Here is an 8,356-nt window from a genome sequence, read left to right on the forward strand (position 1 = left end):
GAATACATCAACCAAGATTTTTCTCAGGACTCTCCATTTTCCATATTACATGTGTAATAAATATTAGAAAATGATCTTCCTGACGAGTCTGCAGGGTACACTTTCTTTTTCAATGCTGCTGGCTTGTTTTCTACGAAAAGTTGAATTTGATGATTTGACAATGGCACTGGCCAACAGGCAGGATCTACACTTTAAAAATCAATATTCTTCTCTTTTTCACATTCATTCTGAAAAAATAAGGAATTTCATTATAAAATAAACGCTGGTCATATAACAATATGAGCAAAGGATTATGAATTAGAGAATGTATTACAAGGAAATAAAATCTTTGTAACATTTTTTAATTCGAAAAATAATACTATTTAGTTGACTAAATACACAGTTAATTCAACTTTTTTCTTGATTAGGCTCGCACAGTTAGTGTTTTAAAGAGTCTAAGTGCATTGTAAAATTCTCACGTGCATGCGAATATGCGCGATAATATGCTCGAACCGTATGTGCTTTAGAAATTTAATGAAAATTTATGAGCATTTTGAAATAGGATTTAAAAATTGTATTTTCTATCTTTATCAATAATAATTATATTAGTTGAATTTCGCTGGAAAATGTATTGCTTCAAAATGGAAGGGGCGCTAAATTTAAATGATATAAAAGTCGAAGTAATAGAAAACGTACTATTGGAATTAAACAGTGCCTCATTCAGGGTTGCTACAATACCCCAATTTCGAAATTCTTCTTGGTATAAAAATCTAACCATACACCTAGAAGATGATAATGTTAATTTTGTTAAATTTTTAACCAAAGAAATTAATTTTCATCTAAAATTATGAATCTTTAGCCCAAAGCATGAAGTTTTACTCAAATAGTTAGTAGAATTTTCAAGCCAAGCGATTAATTTTATACCAACGTAGATTGACTTTCCACAAAGTACATAAATTTTCATCTAAAAAAGATCAATTTTCAACCAAAATTAGAATAGTTTGAATTTAAGAAAACTAAATGTCCAGCAAGAAAAACGAGCTTTTAACAAACTAGTTTCTTTATAAAAGAAAAACGATTTTTAAACCAAAAATCAAAGAACTAAATTTTCAGTTAAAACAATCGATCTTCAACCAACAAAGTAATTCAAATTTAAACCCAAAACATAAATTTTATACCAAAAAGATACACTTTCAATAAAGTATATAAATTTTCAACTGAAGAAGATAAATTTACAAACCAAAACTATAATAGTTCAATTTGCATTTAGAAGAAAAGCAAATTTTAAGCAAAAAATCGAGTTTCCAGCAAAATTATTCATTCTCAATTAAAGATATGAATTTTCAGGCAAAAATGGAATAGATAAAGTAAATTTTTCACTATGATGATGAATCTTCAATAAAAAAAAATTAATTTTTAACCAAATACATGAATTTTCAACTAAAAAGATAAATTTTCTACCAAAAATAAAATAGCTGAATTTTCAACTAATGAGGGTACTCTTCTACCAAATAAATACGAATTTTCAAAAAATAGTTGAATTTTTAACTAAAATAGATAAGTTTTCATCAAAAAATAGAATAGGTAAATTTTCAGTGAAAAAATAAATTCTGAATTTAAAAAACTATTTTTCAACAAAAAAAAAGATCGATTGAGACTCCGGATTCAATAACCACACATCAGATTTTACCGAACGAAAAGCAAGTCCCCTGGAGGCTTCAAAACAAATTTTCCATTAAAAATTTTTTAAGGACATATCCGGACGTCAAATTTTATAGCGCATCTTTTTTTCTTTAGACAAACAGTTGTAGCTTCTGTAGTTTTCGAAATAAAGACAACAAACTGACTTTTTTGAAAAAGTCGATTTTAATCCGTTTTTCTCTTCAACTCGTGCTAAGTGCTTTAGTTTTTGCAAATTTTTAATGAAAATTTTAGGGAATGTTCTTTAGGATGTTCTTCGATCGACAATGTAATGGAAATTCAAAACCGTTGTTTTTAAAAATTGTTATTAATTTTTTTCTGTTGCTCGGTGCTAATCGAGCATTTGTAACTTCCAGCGTTTCGTTTAACGAGGGAATTTTGAGCAGATAAATACTTCTCATGACAAAAATGCGAAGAAAGGTGTAAAAAAGTTTTTTTTAATGTTTCAGATCAAAATATTTGATAGTTTAGGAGTAGTTATGATTTTAGTGAACTTCAGCACTGGAGTCTTCGAGCGTACTATGTACTCTGAGACTTTCCACTGTGTCACGTTCTATTGCTAGTGAAATGTTGCTTAAAATATGATATTATGCAATTTTTTAGTAAATAAAAGGTAAACGAAAATAAGTTAACAGAATATTGATGAATTTTATTTAATTTTCAATGTATTTGTCCGTTTTCGTTAGATTAAAATGTAGGGTTCTCTTATGTACACCTAATGTTTACACCTATATTCGGCTTAACCCGTAAGCGACCTTGAACATGCATTTTGAAAACAAACCTATGCACACTTTTGCTGCAATCGGCTAAATCTATTTCAAAAATAAAACAGATCAGTTAGTCCTTAACTGATCACTGGATGTTGCACATCAGAGTGTTTTTAGGATTGACTCGGAAAACTCATACGTCTCTTAAAATATAGGGAACATTGAATTTGATTTCTAAGTTAATATATGTTTGAATATTGAAAGTGATTAATTAAATAAGTAAATTTTATCGAGTTTTCCAGAAACTCCAACTGGAGGAAGAAAAATAACCAAAAATGAAAAAAATTGGGCTACGAATATTAGCAAAGCAAAAAAAACCAAGGTATTTATACATATCATATACATATCCTAAACTATCAAATATTTTGATCTGAAACTTTCCAAAAAACTTTATTACACCTTTCTCCGCATTTTTGCCGCGAGAAGTATTTGCCTGCTCAAAATTCCATCGCAAAACGAAACGCTGGAAGTTACAAATGTTCGATTCGCGCCGAGCATCAGAAAAAAATTAATAACAATTTTTCAAAACAACGGGTTTGAATTCCCATTACATTGTCAATCGAAGGACATCCTAAAGCACATTCCCTGAATTTTTCATTAAAAAATTTCAAAAACTGAAGCACTGAGCACGAATTGAAGTGAAAAACGGATTCAAATCGAGTTTTTCAAAAAAGTCATTTTTTTTGGCTTTATTTCGAAAACTACAAAAGCTACAACTTTTTGTCTAGAGAAAAAAAGATGCGCAAGAAAATTCCACGTCCGGATATGTCCTTTAAAAATTTTGAATCCAAAATTTGTTTTGAAGCCTCCAGGGGACTTGCGTTTCGCGCGGTAAAATTTTATGTGTGGTTATTGAATCTAGAGTCTCAATTTTCAACCAATAAGATCATTTTTTCACTAAAATAGATGAATTTTCAACAAAGTACATGAATTTTGAACCCAATATTTAAATTTCCAACTTAAGAAGACAAATTTTGAACCACACATGCGCGAGTTAAATTCTCAGTTAAAACAATTGATATTTCACTAGACAACATAATTTTTAACAAAATAATTAAATTAAAAATTTTTTAAAACTAAAATGATTCATCATCAACCAAATAAATTAATTTTTAACAAAATAGTTTCACTTTCACCTAACTAGATTAATTTTCAACCAAAAACAGATATATCTTACACAAAAAACGTGATTTTTGATATTTTAACCAAAAAGGATTTTAATTTTGTACCAAAAATAGTTCAATTCAACCAAAGAAGATTAATTTTTAACGAAATAGTTTGAATCCTCAACTAAAACAGATTGATTTTCAAAGAAATAGGTGCGATTTTGAATCATAATAATAAAATTAACTTCATCTTTAGTTTTTCGAAAATTTCCTAACTTCGTCAGGTTTTCACTGGCATTCCCTGACTTTCTGGAATTACCTGCCTATTATTTAAAAAAGTACGCTTATTTCACTCTAGAATGTTTTTGTAAAGATATATGTATTGATAATGACATACATTTGTTTGGACAATAAATGCATTAATTTCTCTACAAATGCTCTGTTCGAGCTTAAATGCTGAGCATATTCTCGAGAGCATTTGTTTAATATAAATTCTTGGGCATTTAAGAAATCTACGCATAGTTATGTTTACTATTTTTAATATTTTCAGCAAGATAGATGAATTTTAGTTAAAAATGATTCAAGAATTACGTTACTTAAATTTTTTGCCCACAAAACTTACGGCCTCAATAGGATTAAAAAAATATGTTAATAAATTAATGGCCAAAAAAACGAAACTTTAAGACCCCAAGGAGAAATTTACCACCGGCACAGTGCCACGACAGTACCGCCGGTCGGAGTTCAGTGCTGACGCGGTACTGTTAGAATACTGGCAGAAGTACTGGCTTTATACCGGTAAAACCCAGAATGATAACAATATTCTGTACTGACTTGCAGTATTTAGCCAGTACTGGGCAAGCTGTTAAATTTGGTACTGGTGCGATACCCTCTGTTAGTACTAGCTCAGTACTGGCTCAACCAATACTTGAAAAATCGGCGATGTACTGAGCTGTAGTACTGGGCCAACACTGGGCCAAGTGATAACGAAGGTATCCCAGGTAGAAATACACCACCGGCCCAGTACCGCCTGTCGGAGTTCCAGTACTGGCTGTTTGTACTGGGCCAGTACGATGCCAGTACTTGCTTAGAATGAATACATATGTTACACTTTTAAACATTAAATTACAAATAATATTTCTAACGCTATGGGGTCTCGAACCTACATCTATATACCTAAATCTATTGCCTAGCAGTCGGGAGTGCTAACCACTGCGCTAATCCGACAAGTTGAAACTCTATGAAAAAGCCATCCTCATAAGCTACAGTTCAGAAAAGTTAAAACGACAATTTTTCAACTCATTTTTTTCGTTAATCTTTTGATCATCATATGACATCAAATAGATATAAAATATACTAACTGTTCACGGAAATATAAATAAAATCATTTTTAAATGAATTATTTAAATCGTTTACAATTTTTCTTCGTGTAATATTTTATTTTTTCGCGTTTTAGACCATTTTAAAAGTTTTGATAATAACATTTAATGACAACGATTAAGACAACATCCAATGTAATTTTTTCTGAACATTAAAAATTTTTCATGAAAGTGGAACTTAGAATATTTTCCTTAAAAGAACTAATAAAAAAAATGTTTTCACCTTAATTGTACCATATTGTCAATTTCTCGAAATTTCAAAACACCCTGACAACATTTATAGACGTGTTTTTTTTTATTTCAAGTCTATTTTTGTACTACTGTCATAGTACCACCCCGGCCGTGCGGCCAGCGTTCTGCAATACTGAGCGAACCAGCGGCTGTCTGTACTGGTGGGCAGTACTGGGCCAGTACTAAGCCGGTGGCGAACTCCGGCACATTACCGACATTTCCACCTGGGAACATGAGTGACTGTTCTGTTTTGAAAATTCACATTAAAAATACCATTTTTCGTTTAAAAAAAACATTGTTTGAATTCTAATTTTAAATACAATTAGTGACAATTACAGAAAAATACGCCAAACGCTGGTGAAACGCCCGTACCAGTATTTCCTCAGGTATGTATACCACTCCTAAGCCAGTAGTACACCAGTATAATGCCGACCGTTGGCTGAACTCTTGCGCCAGTAGTAGATACAGTATCACGCCAACCATTGGCTGTACTCTTATCTCGGTTGTTAATCAGCACTTGAGGTTATTATGTGGCCAAAACTACGCCAACCACTGGCGAAACACCGATGCCGGTATTTAACCAGTAATGCATATTAATCTTAAGCCAATAGTACACCAGTATTATGCCAACCGTTGTTTCAACGCTTGTGGCAGTGTTTGACCGGTTATACGTATCAGTACTGAGCCAGTAGTAGATCCAGTATCACGCCAACCGTTGGCGAAACTCCTGTGCCTGTTTGACACCAGGGGTAATAGTCAGTACTGGGCCATTTGAAAACCAGTACGATGTCAATCGTTGGTTAAACTCTTATGTCAGTATATTTTACTAGTAATAAATATTATTCCTAAGTCAGTAGTACACCAATATGATACCAACCGTTTGTTGAACGCTTGTGTCAGTATTTTACTAGTATTACGTATCAGTGCTGCGCCAGTAATAGACTCAGTATTACGAAAACCACTGGCTGGACACTTATGTCAGTTGTCAATCAACATTTGAAGTTGATATGTGGCCAATGCTAACTCAATCGCTGGGGAAACGCCGGTGCCAGTATTTCACCAGTAACGCATATCACTCCTCAGCCAATACGATGCCAACCGTTGGTTAAACTTTTATTTCAGTATTTTACCAATAATCCATATCAGTACAGCGCCAGCAGTCGACCTTGTATCACGACAACCGTAGACGGAACCCCTGTGCCGGTATTGCACCAGTGGCGACGGTCAGTACTGGGCCAGTCGTAAAACAGTATGATCCCAACCGTTCGCTAAACTCTTGTTTGAATATTTTTCCAGTAGTACATATCATTACTGCACAAGTAGTATAACAGTATCACGCCAAAGCGTTCGCGGAACACCTGTGCCAACATTACGCCAGTAATAAAGGTCAGTACGGAGCCAGTTGTAAACCAGTATGATGCCAGCCGTTGGTTGAATACTTGTGTCAGTACTTTACCAGTAATATGCATCAGTAATGCACCAGTAGTCGACCCGGTATCACGCCAACCATTGGCGGAACTCCTGTTCCGGTATTGCACCAGCGGCGATGGTCAGTACTGGGCCAGTTGTAAACCAATATGATGCCAGCCGTTCGTTGAACTCTTGTTTCAGTATTTTACCAGTAATACGTATCAGTACTGCAAAAGTAGTATATCAATATCGCGTCAACCGTTGGCGGAACTCCCGTACCAACCTTACACCAGTAATAAAGGCCAGTACGGGGCCAGCTGTGAACCAGTATAATACCAACCACTGGTTGAACTCTTGTGTCAGTATTTTACGAGTAATATGTTCCAGTACTGCGCCAGTAGATTACCAGTATCACGCCAACCGTTGGCGAAACTTCTGTGCCGGTATTTCACCAAAGGTGACGGTCAGTACTGAGCCAGTTGTGAATTAGTATGGCGCCAACCGTTGGCGGAATTCCTGCGTGGGTATTCTACCAGTAATGACAGTCTGTACTGAGCCAGTAGTAAACCAGTACTATGCCGATGGTTGGTACAGTACTATCAGACAGTACTGGCATTTATTCTGAATTACAACTGGCGTGGTACTGCGCCGGTCACAAACTCTGGCTAATATCCAACTTTTCCCCCTGGGGTATCTTCTATTAAAAGAATATATGTTTAAGAATATTACCTTGCATATAAATGAAGATTGAATTACTTTTTCATTGCATGCACTTGTTCTTCTATGCGGTTTACTACTTCCATTTTAACACTTACGAACCTATTTATGGAACCAGATTCTTTTTGTATAATTGAATCCTTTTCACGCTTCCGTTTTCTGTACTGAGCGCCAGATAAGCGCGGCTTTTTTCTCGATGATATCTGAAATTGATGGGAAAATTATTTCAAAGTACATAATTGACAGTGAAAACTTCTAGAAAAATTGTGATTTTAATTTAATTAATTTAAATTATTAATTTAATTTTAAATTCAAAGATTATAATTTTTTTCGAACAGAAATATTTTCACAAACTGTCAGCAATTTTTTCAAACCATAAAAAATCTAAAATACTTCTGATAATTACTATTGAGAAAGATCTTCTTCTCCTTTACTATTAAACTGAAATTCATCAAAAATGTAGTTTCATGTTTATAAGATACTTTCGTAAATAATTAAACAACTAAAATAGATAAATAAATTTTTCAAATAGAAAATAATTTAAGTTTTCTAACAATATCTTACCTTACTTTTGGTTTAGATGCACTTTATTTTACATTTGTATGCTCTTACTGCTTTCCTTCGACAACGCACACTACATAGAACTTAACACAACAATAACTAAATTGCAACTGACCTACCTTCGTTGCACTAACGAAGCGAAATCGCAAGTCAATTTTCAAGTGATCGTAATAAAGATACATAGAAATGAGGAATTATTTTTAAAAAATCGAATTTTTGAATTCGATTTTTAACCGACATTGTTTCTAAAATGTTTTCAGATAGAAAAACAGTTTGAAAGGAAAAAGTTCTGTAACTGATAGTGGGCTTGTCTCAAAAAGAGTTTTGTCAGGAAAAATGTAAAAAATGTTACTTTCATATAATTGAATTAAAAAGTATAGTCTTTGAAACATGTTTCACTAAAAATTCAAAATTATTGTTATTACGGTTCCGTTCCAGGACACCAAATGTAGCAAAGGTGGAGAAAAAATTTCTCCTGGAATAATAATGTAAATAGAACTTTATTCAG

Source organism: Belonocnema kinseyi, chromosome 1 (assembly GCF_010883055.1).
Source record: "Belonocnema kinseyi isolate 2016_QV_RU_SX_M_011 chromosome 1, B_treatae_v1, whole genome shotgun sequence".
Classification (NCBI taxonomy): domain Eukaryota; kingdom Metazoa; phylum Arthropoda; class Insecta; order Hymenoptera; family Cynipidae; genus Belonocnema; species Belonocnema kinseyi.